The sequence below is a fragment of the Rhinopithecus bieti genome, unplaced genomic scaffold (assembly GCF_001698545.2).
Source record: "Rhinopithecus bieti isolate Rb0 unplaced genomic scaffold, ASM169854v2 scaffold_1452, whole genome shotgun sequence".
NCBI classification, from domain to species: Eukaryota; Metazoa; Chordata; class Mammalia; order Primates; family Cercopithecidae; genus Rhinopithecus; species Rhinopithecus bieti.
The window spans coordinates 233,335-247,364 of record NW_016803399.1 but is presented as its reverse complement, the minus strand read 5'-3'; the positions used below and the strand labels follow the sequence as shown (position 1 = coordinate 247,364).

General features: G+C 44.3%; 1 long non-coding RNA gene across 1 annotated transcript in view; it reads right to left on the bottom strand.

Moving 5' to 3' along the window:
* LOC108536041 (uncharacterized) overlaps nucleotides 1-12,889 on the bottom strand; it is a 20,711-nt gene extending 7,822 nt beyond the window's left edge. Inside the window, exons 1-2 of the long non-coding RNA XR_001887406.1 lie at nucleotides 12,773-12,889; nucleotides 2,829-2,869 (exon numbers count right to left, since the gene is read on the bottom strand). This is a non-coding gene — a long non-coding RNA (uncharacterized LOC108536041). The remainder of the gene's footprint in view (nucleotides 1-2,828; nucleotides 2,870-12,772) is intronic.
* Between the last annotated feature and the right edge of the window lie 1,141 nt (nucleotides 12,890-14,030).

Below are 14,030 nucleotides of genomic sequence, written 5' to 3'. Positions count from 1 at the left end.
CCCCCCGCCACCCTGCCAAGCATTCAGTTCCTGGAGTGGGGTATCCCTCGGAAAGAAGCTTGTCATTGTCCCTACCCCAGCTCCAGAGCTTGGCTCAGAGATTTTGCCTGGAGGCCTGGGGGAGGGAAGAAGTTGGAGAAGAAGCAGGTCTTAAACAAATAACTCCTGTGTCTTCCCCAAGGAACTGACTTCATTTATAACAGAGTGTGTGGAAGTTCAAGCTTAAGGGCACTCTTCAGAATGGTGGAGGTTGTGGTGAAAGCAGTTGGGAAGAGATTCATGGGTTTAATGAATATACAGCCTAGACTGTAGGCTGGCTGGCTTGTAGGAGAGAACTGGTGAATAAGACAGCTGGAGAGGAGCCCTCCTAGGGTCAGAACAAATATCAAACACAAATCTGAGACTACTTCTGAAAAGGAGCCATGATTTCACTGGTTTAAGTTGAAGAGCAATTTATGCCCTTAGAACATTATTGAAAGGAAGCATTATACAAATCACCAATAAGTACATGAAAAGATGCTTGACATCATTAGTCATCAGGACATTGCAAATACAGATCACAATGAAATCCTACTGCATACCCACTAGGATGGCCATAATAACATAGTCAAATAATAACAAGTGTTGGCAGAGATGCGAAGAAATTTGAACCCTCATGCACCGCTAGTGGGAATTTAAAATGATGCAGCCACTTTGGAAAACAGTGTGGAAGTTTCCTAAACAATTAAACACAGATTTACCATATGACCCAGCAATCCTACTCCTAGGCATATACCCAGGAGAAATATATGTCCACACAAAAACTTGTATGTGAACGTTCATAGCAACATTGTTCCTAACAGACAAAAGATGGGAAAAACCCAAATATCCATCAATTGACAAATTGATAAACAAACTGTGCTATAGCCATACCATTCCATTAAAAGCAATGTAGTACTTACACATGCTACATCATGGATGAAACTTGAAAACATGCCAAGTGAAAAAAAAACAGTCACAAACACCACATATTATATAATTGCATTTAGATGAAATGCCCAGAATAATGAAATCTATAGAGACAGAAAGTAGACTAGAGATTGCTTAGGACTAGGGGAGGCGTATGGGGAGATAGGAAGATGAGCTGAAAGTTCTTTCTGGGGTGATGAAATTGTTTTAAAATTGGCTGCAGTGATAGTTATACTAAAAACCGTTAACTTGCAGACTAAATAGTTAAATTTTATAGTATGAGAGTTATATCTTAATAAAGCTGCTTTTAGAAGTCTTAAGTTGTTTCCATGAGTAGACATATAGAACAGTCTCATTTTTATGATGACTGCATAGTATTCCACAGCACAGATGTGCCATGATTGTATCTTAACCATTACCATAACAACAGATACCCATATTGTTTCTGAGTTTGCACTATTACTGACAATGAGGTAAAGAACGCCTTGGCAGTACCTCCTTGTGTTCATATGTAGACATTTGGTGGGCTGTTTTCCTAGATCTTTTAGCCCACAGAAGACCAGAGTTATTGCTAAAGATTTTTAAAGTTAGATAAATAATTGTCTTCTGAGAGCAACATGACAGGGTTTTGTCTGTTATGGCAATCCTGGCTCAAGCCTTCTCTGATTGGTTATCAATATTTATTCATTCAGCTCTTCCTGTCATCCTTAATTTGTCAGATTTATTAAGGATCAACTTTAGCCAGACCCTCGGCTGCATGCTGAGGATCTAGGCAGGATCTCAGGCTGGGGCAGGGTAGCGGAGTGTGGATAGGGGTGGTGAACAGGTGACTGCAACACTCTCTGGTGAACACCAAGCACTCAACCCAGCTTCCTGAGGTGCTCTGTCCTCCAGAATGGCTGGCCAGCCAGGCTCACACCAAGCCCTTGGCCACTGCCATGCCCCACAGACAGACATATCTAGTCTTCCCATATAAGACTTATAAGAGTAATTGTGGCAACATATGCTTAATAACATGAAAATACATGCTACACACACACACACACACACATACATGAAAAGTCTAGGAGCACACAAATGCCCATCACAAATAGAAGGATGGGCAACTGTGGCATGAGCATCCAAAGGAACAGCAAGGGAGCAGCACAAAGCCGCATCCCTGAGGGAGCAGTGTGGCAGCTGCCAATATGGGCTGCAGGTTATCAGCGAGCACTCGGCGCCATTTGTCAATGTGTGCACAAGACGGCTGTAGAGAGAGAGACAGAGGGAGAGAGAAGAGAATGAGTGAGAAAGAGAACACAGAGTGAGACGGCGAGAGAATGAGAGAGAGTGGGAGATGGAGTGAGTGGGAGTGAGACGGGGAGAGATGGAAAGAGTGAGACAGTGAGGGAGATAGCAAGTCGCCAGTCCCTGGCCCCATTCTGCTGCTTCCTCCTAACCTGCTGAAAGCCCCACAGGCACTACAGAGAGGCGAGCTGACCTGCCCCAAGTCTCCAGCTTGTAAGAAGGGCCTGGGACTCAGACCTGATTCCAAATCCCGGCCTCCTTCAGCTTCCCCACCCCGCATTCCAGAAGGCTTCTCAACCCCATACAAGAAGATTAGTGCCCACTAAGGTGCCTTCCTGGGCTCCCTGGGGCCCCCTCAGCCTCCATCCTTCTGTCAATCCTCCCTCAGGCTATCTCTGCACGCTTTTCACCATTTGGACTGACAGAGGCTTAGAACATTTTTGCTTCGATTATGTCCATTATTTAAAGATTCTCCCTGGAGATTTGTGGCTAACAACAACAAAAGGTGAAAAAGAAATTCACTAACCAAGTTATATAATAAGGCACTTTATTCCAAAAGTGATAGTGAGATATTTTAAGTTGTTACCACTTACCAAGGCTTTCTTGTGGTGTTTTCCAACTTCGGGTATTTCAGCTACAAAACAAAATAAAATAAAATGTTATGAATCCTCAGTTCTGTTCCTTGGAAACACGAGCCCCCCGATGCAGCCTAAGTCACAATCCCTACCCTTACGCCCTCTATGATCTGGGAGGCAAACCAGAATAAATACGCTAGGATGCAGTAAATGAGATCAGAGAAACACTTCACCCATACAGGAACGTAAAGGCACAGCCACCTCGGCCCAGTGTGGGACACTCCACCTGCCACTCCAGCATGGAGCTGCCTGTCCTCAGCCTGCCCCGGAGCTCAGCTCTGCCCTGCTCACTCCCACTTCCTTCTGATTTTCAGCACTCCAATGCGTTATATGACACTGTAAGTTTAATTTGCGTTTCTCTAACGGCCAATGACGTTGAGCACTTTCCATGTGTGTAAAAGCCATTTGTATATCCTCTTTGGTGATGTGTCTGCTGAAATTTTTGGACTATTTTCTTACATCTTCATAACCATTGTTTATAGGGACTATCTCCACTCTCCTTCCTTCATGCCTTCATCAAAATCGGTTGTTCATACATACATTCATCTCTTGATTTTCTACCCTATTCCGTTGATCTATTCATCTATGTTTAGTGTCTTGTTACCACAGCTTTCTAATGTCTTTCCATTTTCATTTGGTTTAAAATGCTTTCTGATCTTCCTTTTGATTTGTTTTGACCCATGAGTTATTTAGATGTGCATTATTTAATTTCCAAACACTTGGGGATTTTCCAGATATCTTTCTATTGCTGATTCCTAATTTAATTCCATTTTGGTCAGAGAACACGCTCACTATGACAGAAATCCTTTCGCATTTACTAAAACTTATTCTGTGGCCCAGAGAATACTTTATCTTGGTAAATGTTTCATGTGCGCTTGAAAAAATGTGCATTCTGCTAAACACAGGAGAGTTCTATAAATGTCAGTTAGGTCACATTTGGTTTCCAGTTTTGCTTCTGTATTCTTACCGATTTTCCATCTACTTGTTTTCTCTGTCTGTCACCTAGGCTGGAGTGCAGTGGCGCAATCATAGCTCCATAAGCTCGAACTCCTGGGCTCAAGTAATTATCCCACCTCAGCCTCCCGAATAGCTGAAACTATAGGAATGTGCCACCAGGCCCAGGAAAATTTTTTTTTTTAAGAGACAATGTCTCACCATGTTGCCCAGGCCAGTCTTGAACTCCTGGGCTTAAGCAAAATGGCTGCCTTGGTCTCCCAAAGCACTGGGATTACAGATGTGAGCCACTGCACCCGGTCCTGTGTACTTATTTTCAACAATTATTTAGAGAAGAGTGTTGAATTGTCTAACTATATTTTTTGATTTAACCATTACCCCTTGCAGGTTTCTGAGTTTTTGCTGCATGTATTTTGAAGCTGTGTTATCCGTTGGATAAATGTTTAGGATAGTTATGTGGTGACTGTTTGACCCCTTCGTCATTATAATATGACCTTCTCTGTCCATGGTAACATTCTTGCTCTGAAATCCACTTTACTTGGTATCAAGATGGTGACTCCTGAATAGCATTGGTGTGAAATGTGTTCCATTCTTTCACCTCTGATCCAATGTTGCCTGTGCACGTATGCGCACTTGTGTGGTTGGCGCTTGCTTTTTAATCCAATTGAAACAATCTCGAATCTTTAATTGGGCTATAGTTTAGGTTTGTTTCATTTAATCTAATTATTGATCTGGTTGGGTTTAAAGCTAGTATCTTGTCGTTTGTTTTATCTTAATCCAATCAGTCACTTGTTTTCTGTTTCTTTTTTGGCCTTTTTGATTAATTAAGGATTTCTTACATTTTCACATTATTTCTTTTATTGGATTATCAGCTATAACTATTGTGTTATTTCGGTGGTTGTGTTAGGGCTTACACTATACCTCTTTTCACAGTCTATACACTAAAGTGATATTATATCACCTCAACAGCAACACAGGTTGGGTATCCCTTATCCAAAATCTTGAGACCAGAAGTGTTTCAGATTTCAGGTTTTTTCAGATTTTTGAATATTTTGAAATATTAGACTTCCTGGTTGAGCATCCCTAGCCTGAAAATTTTGAAATCAAAAATTCTTCAATGAGCATTTCCTTTGAGCATCATGACAGCATTCCAAAAGTTCCAGATTTTCTTAGAGCATTTTGGATTTCAGACTCTTGGGTTAGGAATACTTGCCCTGTCTATGACCTTTATAACAATATACTGTGTTTTGTCTCCTGCATTTGTGCTAGTGTCGCACAGCTTACCTGTCCATATTTTACAAATCCCCAATGCACTGTTATTTTGTTTTAAAAAGTTGATTCTCTCTTTTAAATAACATTTCTATTGCTTTTCATCCCTTTGTGTAGACACACATTTCCATCTGGTGTCACTTTCCATCTGCCTAAAGGACCTTCCTTCACATTTCTTGTAATGCAGGTCTGCGGCTCATCAGTTCTTTCCATTTTTGTGTGTTAGGGGGAGGAAGGTCTTTATTTCATTAAGTGAAAGATATTTTCTCTAGGTAAAGAGTATTTTCTTTCAGCACTTTAAAGATGTTGTTCTACTGTCTTCTCATTACATTGTTTTTAATGAGAAATTTGCTGTCATCCTTATATCTGTTCCTTTGTCCCTAATATTTCTTTTTTATCTGACTACTTTTAAGACTTTCTCGTATCACTGGATTTGAGCAACTTGATTATGATGTGTCTTGATGCTATTTTCTTTATATTTCTTATGCTTGGGGTTTGTTGAGCTTCTTGAGTCTATGGGATATAATTTTTAACAAATTTGGAAAATTTGAAGAAAATTGTATTCCTTAAAATATGTTTTCTGTCTCCCTCCCCTTCTACAATTATAATTACTCATGTATTTGGATACTCAACTGCTTAAAGTTGTCCCACAGCTCGCTACTATTTTTTAGTCCTCTTGTTTCTCTATTTTTCATTTCTCTCTGTTTTGTATTTCTTAACAGTTTCTCTCCTTGTCTTTAACTTCTCTTGTCATTTTCTCTTAATTGTCTAAACCATCCTATGTATTTTTATCTCACACGTTGTGGCTTTCATCTCGAGAAGTTTGGTTTGGATCTTTTCTAGTCTTCTTTGTATCTAGTTAACATGATCGACCTCTTCCTCTATTATACTAAATATATGACATATTGCTATACTTGCTTTGATGTCCTTGTCTTCCAATTCTATTGTATCATTTGTCATTTCTGGATCACACTGGTTGAGATTCATCCTCACTGTGGGTCACTTGTTCTTCTTCGCATGCTGGTAACTTTTGATTGAGTGCCGTGCATTGTGAATTTTACTTTGTCAGATGCTGTATGTTTTATATTCCTGTAAATAGCTTTGAACTTTGTTTTGAGTTTGCTCTTTTTGATCTTGCTTTTATGCTTTGCTGAGTGGGATCAGAGCAGCATTTAGCCTAAGGCTAATTTCATCCTCCACTGAAGGAAAACCCTTCTAAGTACTCTACCCAGAGCCCCCTGAATTTGTTTTCTACTCTGGCTGGGGTGAACAGGCACTATTCCCAGCCCTGTTTGATCTATGGAGAATGCTCCCTCTAACGTCATATGAGGCTCTTTCTCTTTTCTATCCTCTGACCAGTATAGCTAAGTGGTAGGGGAGGACCCTTTGCAGACCTCCACAGCTCCCACTGTGTACCCATCTCTCTCCTGTGAATTCCAGCTGCCTTGGACTTCCTAACTTCATCTCTGTTTTTTCATCTTAGTGAGTGTACTGAGCTTTGCCTGGCCTCTTCCTTTTACCACCTTTGTCGTGCGCTGGGCCTAGCGCAGGGCTCCACTCACCTGCTTCCCTATTCTCATGGATCATTCCCCTTCATTGCCTGGTGCCTGATAGCTTGACAACTGTTATTTCAATAATGTGTCCCATATTTTTACGTTTATCAAACAGGAGGTAAATCGGGTCCTTATTACTCTATCTTTTCCAGAAGTAGAAGCTATAGAAATGTTTATGTCATCCAAAAGTCACACAGATGAATACTGGCCATGCCATTCACACCCCATCTCCAGGAGGTGATGCTCTGTCAGCTGGCAAGAGTCTGGCTTGACAGGCAACCTCAGCCCTGATGTGCAGATGAGGACCTCAGCTTTCTGAGTTGATGTCATTAAACACCAAGTCAGTCACACCCTTTGGAAGTCATCTGTAACTTAACTGCAAGGAGGGAATCCACAACTCAGATAGAGGTGAGTGTCTGGGGCACCAGTAAATTGGCAAATCTGTGGTGCCAGGCTCTCCTGTGAGCTTCGAGAGCCCAACCCAACCTTGACACTGTAAGGATGTAGGCTTTCTGAGTCCCCAGGCTCTGGGTAGATTATCAAGGTGACAGCAGCTGTCAGAAACTGGCCCAACTGCTGTTCCTCATGCAACACCCAAAACACATTGCACGTCATCATGCCTAACATTCTGCAAGCTGCTGCGTATGACAGGGTTATTCAAACAGTTGGACCTTGTATCTCTAAAGATCCAAAAACTTCACGTTAACCATTTTGATGGAATTTATGCTAATGTGTCTATTTTAAATATTTTAACAATAACAGGCCAAAATAAATGAGCAACTAAAGTCACACACTATTGTCAGCACAGTAAAGAGAACATAACCAACCCCCACACGGTCATGCTTCAGGATCGCGAGCACCCTTCTGCGAGAGGGCGTTAGCTCTGAGGACCTGAGAGGTGACAGCAATTGGAAGATGTCAGCTCCTTCCCGTTTCTATGAACACCAATGAGCTGCGTGGCATAGAGCCAAGTCCGTGGCCCTCTCTGTCTCCACTTCCTCATCTGAAATGATGGCAACAGAACCTTCCTTTCCCGGGTTGTCAAAGTCCACGGAGAAGCATAAACTGATTCGCATGTGAGGAAGTACGCAGGTTTCAAAGGCTCTGGTCTTTGCATAACAGCATGCCGTTCAGGCCACACTCAGCAGAACCAGTCATCAGATTCCACCAAGTCAAATAAAACACTTCCTGCCTGAGGCCTTTGCCTCTGACAGTGTGTTTCCTTAGGGGAGAGATTCTGTTAAATGAGAAAGCATATTGCTTAGAGGCGCAGTCTGCAAAGGCTCTTGTTTTTCTAGACAAGTTATCCTTAAAGGGACAATCTGGGATTTCAGAAAATGGGACTAAGCCAGTAAGTGTTAGGTACTTATGAAGAGAATTGAGCAAACAGAGCCTTCAGCCACATTGCCCTGCAAGCGGTAACCAAGCCACCTTTGATGGAGACATTTTATGGGCAATTCTTTGCATCAGCATGAGAGGTCAGGTTGGCATTGGTCCCTCAGAAAACTAAAACCCATCAGCTTGCCACAGAGCTCCAGTCTCCCTCCCCATTGTCCCGGTGGGAAGGCGGGGTCATTCTGGGTGTAGCCTCACAGGAAGTGAGTCTGGAAGCTTGCAGGTGTGCCCCCATCTTCCCCTTTGCTCAGGCCTCTTCCCCACCTCCCACACCTGCCCACCCACAGGCCAGTGCCCTCTCACATCCCCTCTACTCAGGCCTCTTCCCCGCCCCCCACACCTGCCAGTGCCCTCTCACCACCACTCTGCCAACTGCCAACTGTTGGCCAGTCCATCTCCCTCACCATCCCAGACTCCTTATCCCCATTTATTCCCTGATATCCCCACAGCACCTAGAGTGCACTGGCCATCCAGGACATGCTGCTCAATGAAACTGACCTGACTCTCCTTTCATCCCTCAGATCCCAGTTCCTGTGGCTTCCAGAGTGAAAATTCGACAGCATCATCCCTGTTCAGCCCTTCCATGGATCCCTCAGGCCTTTGGGGGTGCCTACAGCCTCCCATGCCTGGGCCCTGCCTCCCACACTAGCTGCATCTCTTACTATGTCCTCCTTGAGGTTCCCCCATTCCTGACCACCTGCGGTTCTACAAAGATGTCCTAGACACAGCAGAGTTAGGGCATAGGGAGAGACAGCCCAACCTACATAGAGGAGGGGTGGGTAGCAGGGGAAGGAAAAGCCTTAAGATAGGCAGAGGAGACCACACTTCCTTATAATCAGAGTCAGATTCACTGTAGCAGTTTTTTTCTGAATGGCTTATTTATTTACAAGCACTTACTAAGCACCTACAAGGTGCTAGTACCTAGCCTAGGAAGTGAGTAGTAAACTGTGTCGCCCTCTAAAGTACAGCATTCAGCAGACACTAAGCTGCAAGCAACAACACAATAATGGGGTTCTCAGAACATAGGGCGCTCAGGGAGAGGGGAAGTTAAGTATGCCTTGGTCTGGGCAAGGGACAGTGACATGGTTTGGATCTGTGCCCCCGCCCAAATCTCATGTTGAATTGTAATCCCCAATGTTGGAAGTGGGGCCTAGTGGGAGGTGACTGGAACATGGGGGCGGATGTCAACCTTGGTACTGTCCTGAGTTCTCATGAAAAATGGTTATTTGAAAATGTGTGGCACCTCCCCTCTCTTTCTGTCTTCCTCCTGCTTTGGCCATGTGAAGTACCAGCTGCCCATTCACCTTCCACCATGACTGTAAGTTTCCTGAGGCCTCCCCAGAAGCGGATGCTGCCGTGCTTCCTGTACAGCCTGCAGGACCATGATCCCATTCAACGTCTTTTCTTTCTAAATTATCCAGTGCCAGGTATTTCTTTACAGCAGTGTAAGAATGGACTAATACAGAAAATTGGTACCAAGGAGAGAGACACTGCTATAAAGATTCCTTAAAATGCCAAAGTGGCTTTGGAACTGGGTAAGAAGCAGAGGTTGGAAGAGTTTGCAGGGCTCTGAAGAAGACAAGAAGATGAGGGAAAGTCTGAAACTGTTGATGAAAAGAGTCAAACTCTGTGAAATATTTGAAGAGATTTCTTAGCCAAATATGAGTGACCATGGCCCACAGCCGTCAGGAGGTCCTGAGAACATGTGCCCAGGGTGGCAGGGACACAGCTTGGTTTTATGTCTTTTAGGAAGGCATGATACATCAATCCAATACACTTAAGAAATACATTGGTTTGGTTTAGAAAGGCAGGACAACTCAAAGGGGGGGCTTCCAGGCTGTAGATAAATGTAAACGTTTTCTGGCTGACGATTGGTTGAGGTTGTCTGAAGACCCGGGATGGATAGAACAGAATGTTCTCAGGTTAAAGATAAAGGATTGTGGAGACCAAGTTTTATTGTGCAGAGGAAGCTGTTAGATAGCAGACTTTAGAGATAGCAGGTTGTAAATTGTTTTTTATTGGACTAAAAGGTTTCCTGGCTCTTAGTTGATTATCTCCTGGATCTGGGAAGAAAGGAAGGAAAACAAAGCGGGAAGAGGATTCTCTATAGAATGTGGATTTTTCCCACAAGAGATTTTGCAGGGCAATTTTAAGGTATGGCAAAGAAATACATTTTGCGGTTAATTTTTTCCTTGTCTCATAATGTTATGCCAGAGTCAGATTGAAAAGCAAGACATAGTATACAAGGTCAAATAAAATCCATCTGAAGAGAATATACGGTTTGTAGGGCATGACTCCCTAGACCCCTGAGGTAGGAATTTGGGTAAGATAAAAAAAAAAAATCAGAGCTTAGTCCTCAAAACTTCCTTGAGACTGCTTAAATTGTTGTGACCAAAATGCTGGTAGTGATGTGACAATGAAGTCCAGGCTGAGGAGGTCTCAGATGGAAATGAGGAACTTATTGGGAACTGGTGTAAAGGTCACTTTTGTTCCGCTTTAGTGAAAAGCCTGGTTGCATTGTGCCCCTGTTCTAGGGATCTATGGATCGAATTTGAGAGAGATGATTTAGGGTATCTGGTGGAAGACATTTCTAAGCAGCAAAGCATTCAAGAGTCACCTGGCTGCTTCTAACAGTCTGTGCTCCAATCTGCTCATATGCATGAGCAAAGAAATGACCCGAAATTGGAACTTATTTTTAAAAAGAAGAGCATAAAAGTTTGGAAAATTTGCAGCCTGACCAAGTGGTAGAAAAGAAAAGCCCATTTTCAGGGGAGAAATGTAAGCAGGTTGCAAAAATTTGCATGACTAAAAGGAAAGCAAATGCTGATAGCCAAGAGAGTGGGGAAAAGGCCTCAAAGGCATTTCAGAGACCTCTGCAGCAGCCCCTCCCACCACAGGCTCAGAGGCATGGGAGGGAAGGATGGTTTGGTGGGCGAGACTCAGGGCCCCACCACCCCCCACAGCCTCAGGACATTGGATCCACATCCTGACGGTGGATCCCTGAATGACTCCATGGAGCAGGCCACCTTCAAGCCTGCCCTGCCACTGATTAGACTTTTTGTGAGGCAGAAAAAAAAAAAATGTGGACTGTGATAAGCCACAGAGAAAGCAGGGTTTTCTGCCTATCAGCTGCAATTTATCTTAAAGATACGTGCAAGAAGTTCAAAAGCACATAGAGGAAAAGTATAAACTATGCAGAGAATGTGTGGGGTGGGTGTTAGGATAACTTCCGGTGAGTGTGTGTTGTAAGACCGCCAGGTTAATAAACCTGCTCCACGGTAACAGAGCAATACACTGAGACAGTAGGGATGCAGCAGAGAAAGAGTGTAATGATTGTAGGGTATCAAGCAAGGAGATGGGAAGAGTCACTTAAATCCATCTCTCCCAGGAGTTCTAGGCTAGAGTTTTTAAGGGGAATATGGAGGGTGAGGGGCTGGAACACTGGAATTGTTGATTGGTCAGGGTAAGAGGGATGAAGTCATCAAGATGTGGAAACTGCACTCTTTGGTGAGTCAGGTTTTCATAGGGTCTTTCAGACCAGCTGGCACCAGTAGGGTCCTACAGACAAGCTGGCATCAGTAGCATCCTTCAGACCAGCTGGCATCAGTAGTTTCAGTGATATCCAGGACCTGCAAGGATATCTCAGAGGGAAAACCTAACATTTCATAATGTTCAAGGGGTTATCTCTAGAGCAGTTAAGGGGAACTCTAATCTTGTAACAGGATTCGTGCAGTTCTGAGGCAACAGACACCAAACAGCTATGAGGAAGCAAGTCAGAGAGGAGGCTGACCTACCGATCAATGCTGAGCATGGGGAAGGCTGTGTTTAATTTTGTTTCTGCCCCTCCCTTTTTTCTTGGTTAATTTTATAAATGTTAGAGGGACTGTTTCACATATACAAAATTGCTGCTTTGCATACATGCATTTTTCTGAGGAGATGGTTGACCACATGTGTCAGATTTTTCATAGGGGTCAGTGATCTAAAACTGCTAGGATCGCCGCCTGATGTTGCCTTATTTAACCGTATGAGTTAGGCATTATTGAAGCTCAGCGATCCAGGTTTACTGAGCTGGTGCATTCATCCATTGGTGCACCACACATACTGGACATGCTCTCTGCTCCCAGCAGCCTCCAGTCCCTGGAGTGCACTAGAGAGCAAGGCAGCCCAGCCCTTGCTGTGGGAGGCCGGCGTGGGAAAGACGGCACGCATCTGAGGAGCATGCCAGTAGAGTGGCAGCATCGGGAGGACCTGTTATCCGGCCTTGTGCCCAGCGGAAAGGCGCTTTTAGAGAGGAGGGCACAGCAGAATTGGAAGGGTGCTGCCCACAGAAAGGGCGCCATGTGAACCCCCAGCAGCAGGCGGCAGGCCCAGGGCTGCCAAGAGCAGACTCTGGAGCTCCAGGAAAGGGCAGAGGAGCCGGGGAGGCAGCAGAGCTGAGCTACAAAGTCTCTGTGGAGAGACGATTAGAGAGACCATAAACATGAGCACCCCAACCCAAGCCCAGCCCCACCATCACTCCAATAGTTCACTCAGCAAACCACCTGTGAGCCCTCAGGCCCTGGGAGCGGCCAGAGGAAGCCATCTCCAGGTGACTCTCTGTCACCTGGCACTGGGCTCCTTCCACCCTGGGAACCACCAGAGCCTGAGTCAGCCTGGCTGGGGCTGCCCCAAAGTGCCCCGTCAGCACAGTCTCCCAGGCCCGACACAGGCAGGCGCAGGCACGGCACTCACCACATAATGGAAACCTTTGATCTCCGCTCCCCTGATCACGCAGAGCCAACAGCAGCAGCCTCGCAGCACTCAGCAGGCTCAACGTCAGGGCGGCACTTGGCTGCTTTGATGTCTCAGTGCCTGCCTGTTTGAAATGGAAAGTTGTCACATTAAGAAGATTATGCAGAATCCATTTGTTGCCACACTTTTCCCACTGTGGTGAAGTCTACCCACCACCTTCCATTAAAGTCATAGCTGGAACAGACAAAGGTCATGGAAAGAAGTTAAGGTGTCAGAGGCACTTGTGGTTACCAATTTCTTAAAATGTTAATACAGTTGTCTCTTGGTATCCACAAAGGATTGATCCCAGGACCCACGGATAGCAAAATCTACAGATGCTCAAGTCCCTGGTATAAAATGGCATAGTATTTTCATATAACCTACATACCTGGTCCCGTATGCCTCAAATCATCTCTAGTTTACTTATAATACCTAAAACAATGAATGCTATGGAAATAATTGTTTTACTGTATTGTTTAGAGAATAATGATTAAAAAAACTCTGCATGTATTCATCACAGATACAAATTATTTTCCAAATATTTTCAATACCACAGTTAATTGAATTTTATGGATGCGGAACTCACAGATTTGGAGGCCCACCTGTACAGTAGCCTTCAAAACCCTGCCACAACCCAGGAATTCTGGCATTAATGTGCCAACGCTTCCCGGTGAAACTGTCTAGTGACATTGATAAAAGGCAAATTTATGAAACATCCCCAGCCAAGCATGCTGCCTCACGTCTGTTATCCTAGCACTTTGGGAGGCCGAGGTGGGTGGATCAACTGCAGTCAGGAGTTTGAGACCAGCCTGGTCAACATAGTGAAACCTCATCTCTACTAAAAATATAAAATCAGCCGGGCGTGGTGGCGTGTACCTATAATTTCAGCTACTTGGGAGCCTGAGGCAGGAGAATCCCTTGAACCTGGGGGACGGAGGTCACAGTGAGCCAAGATTGCGCCACTTCACTCCAGCCTGGGCAAAAGAGCAAAAGTCTGTCTCAAAAAAAAAAAAAAAAAGCCATCCCCAAACAGCCAGGAAGCCATGCAGGTTGCAATGTGTGAAGCGTGGACCCAGACACTGCCTCTGCATTCAGTCTGTGTGTTTTGTTGGCTTGGTTGGAGTATGAGAAGAATATTCAGCCTTGTGCAGATACAGAGTTAGAAAAGAAAGGAGTCTTCCAGCAGCCTTTCGGATAACTGGATATTCTGTCTAGGTTT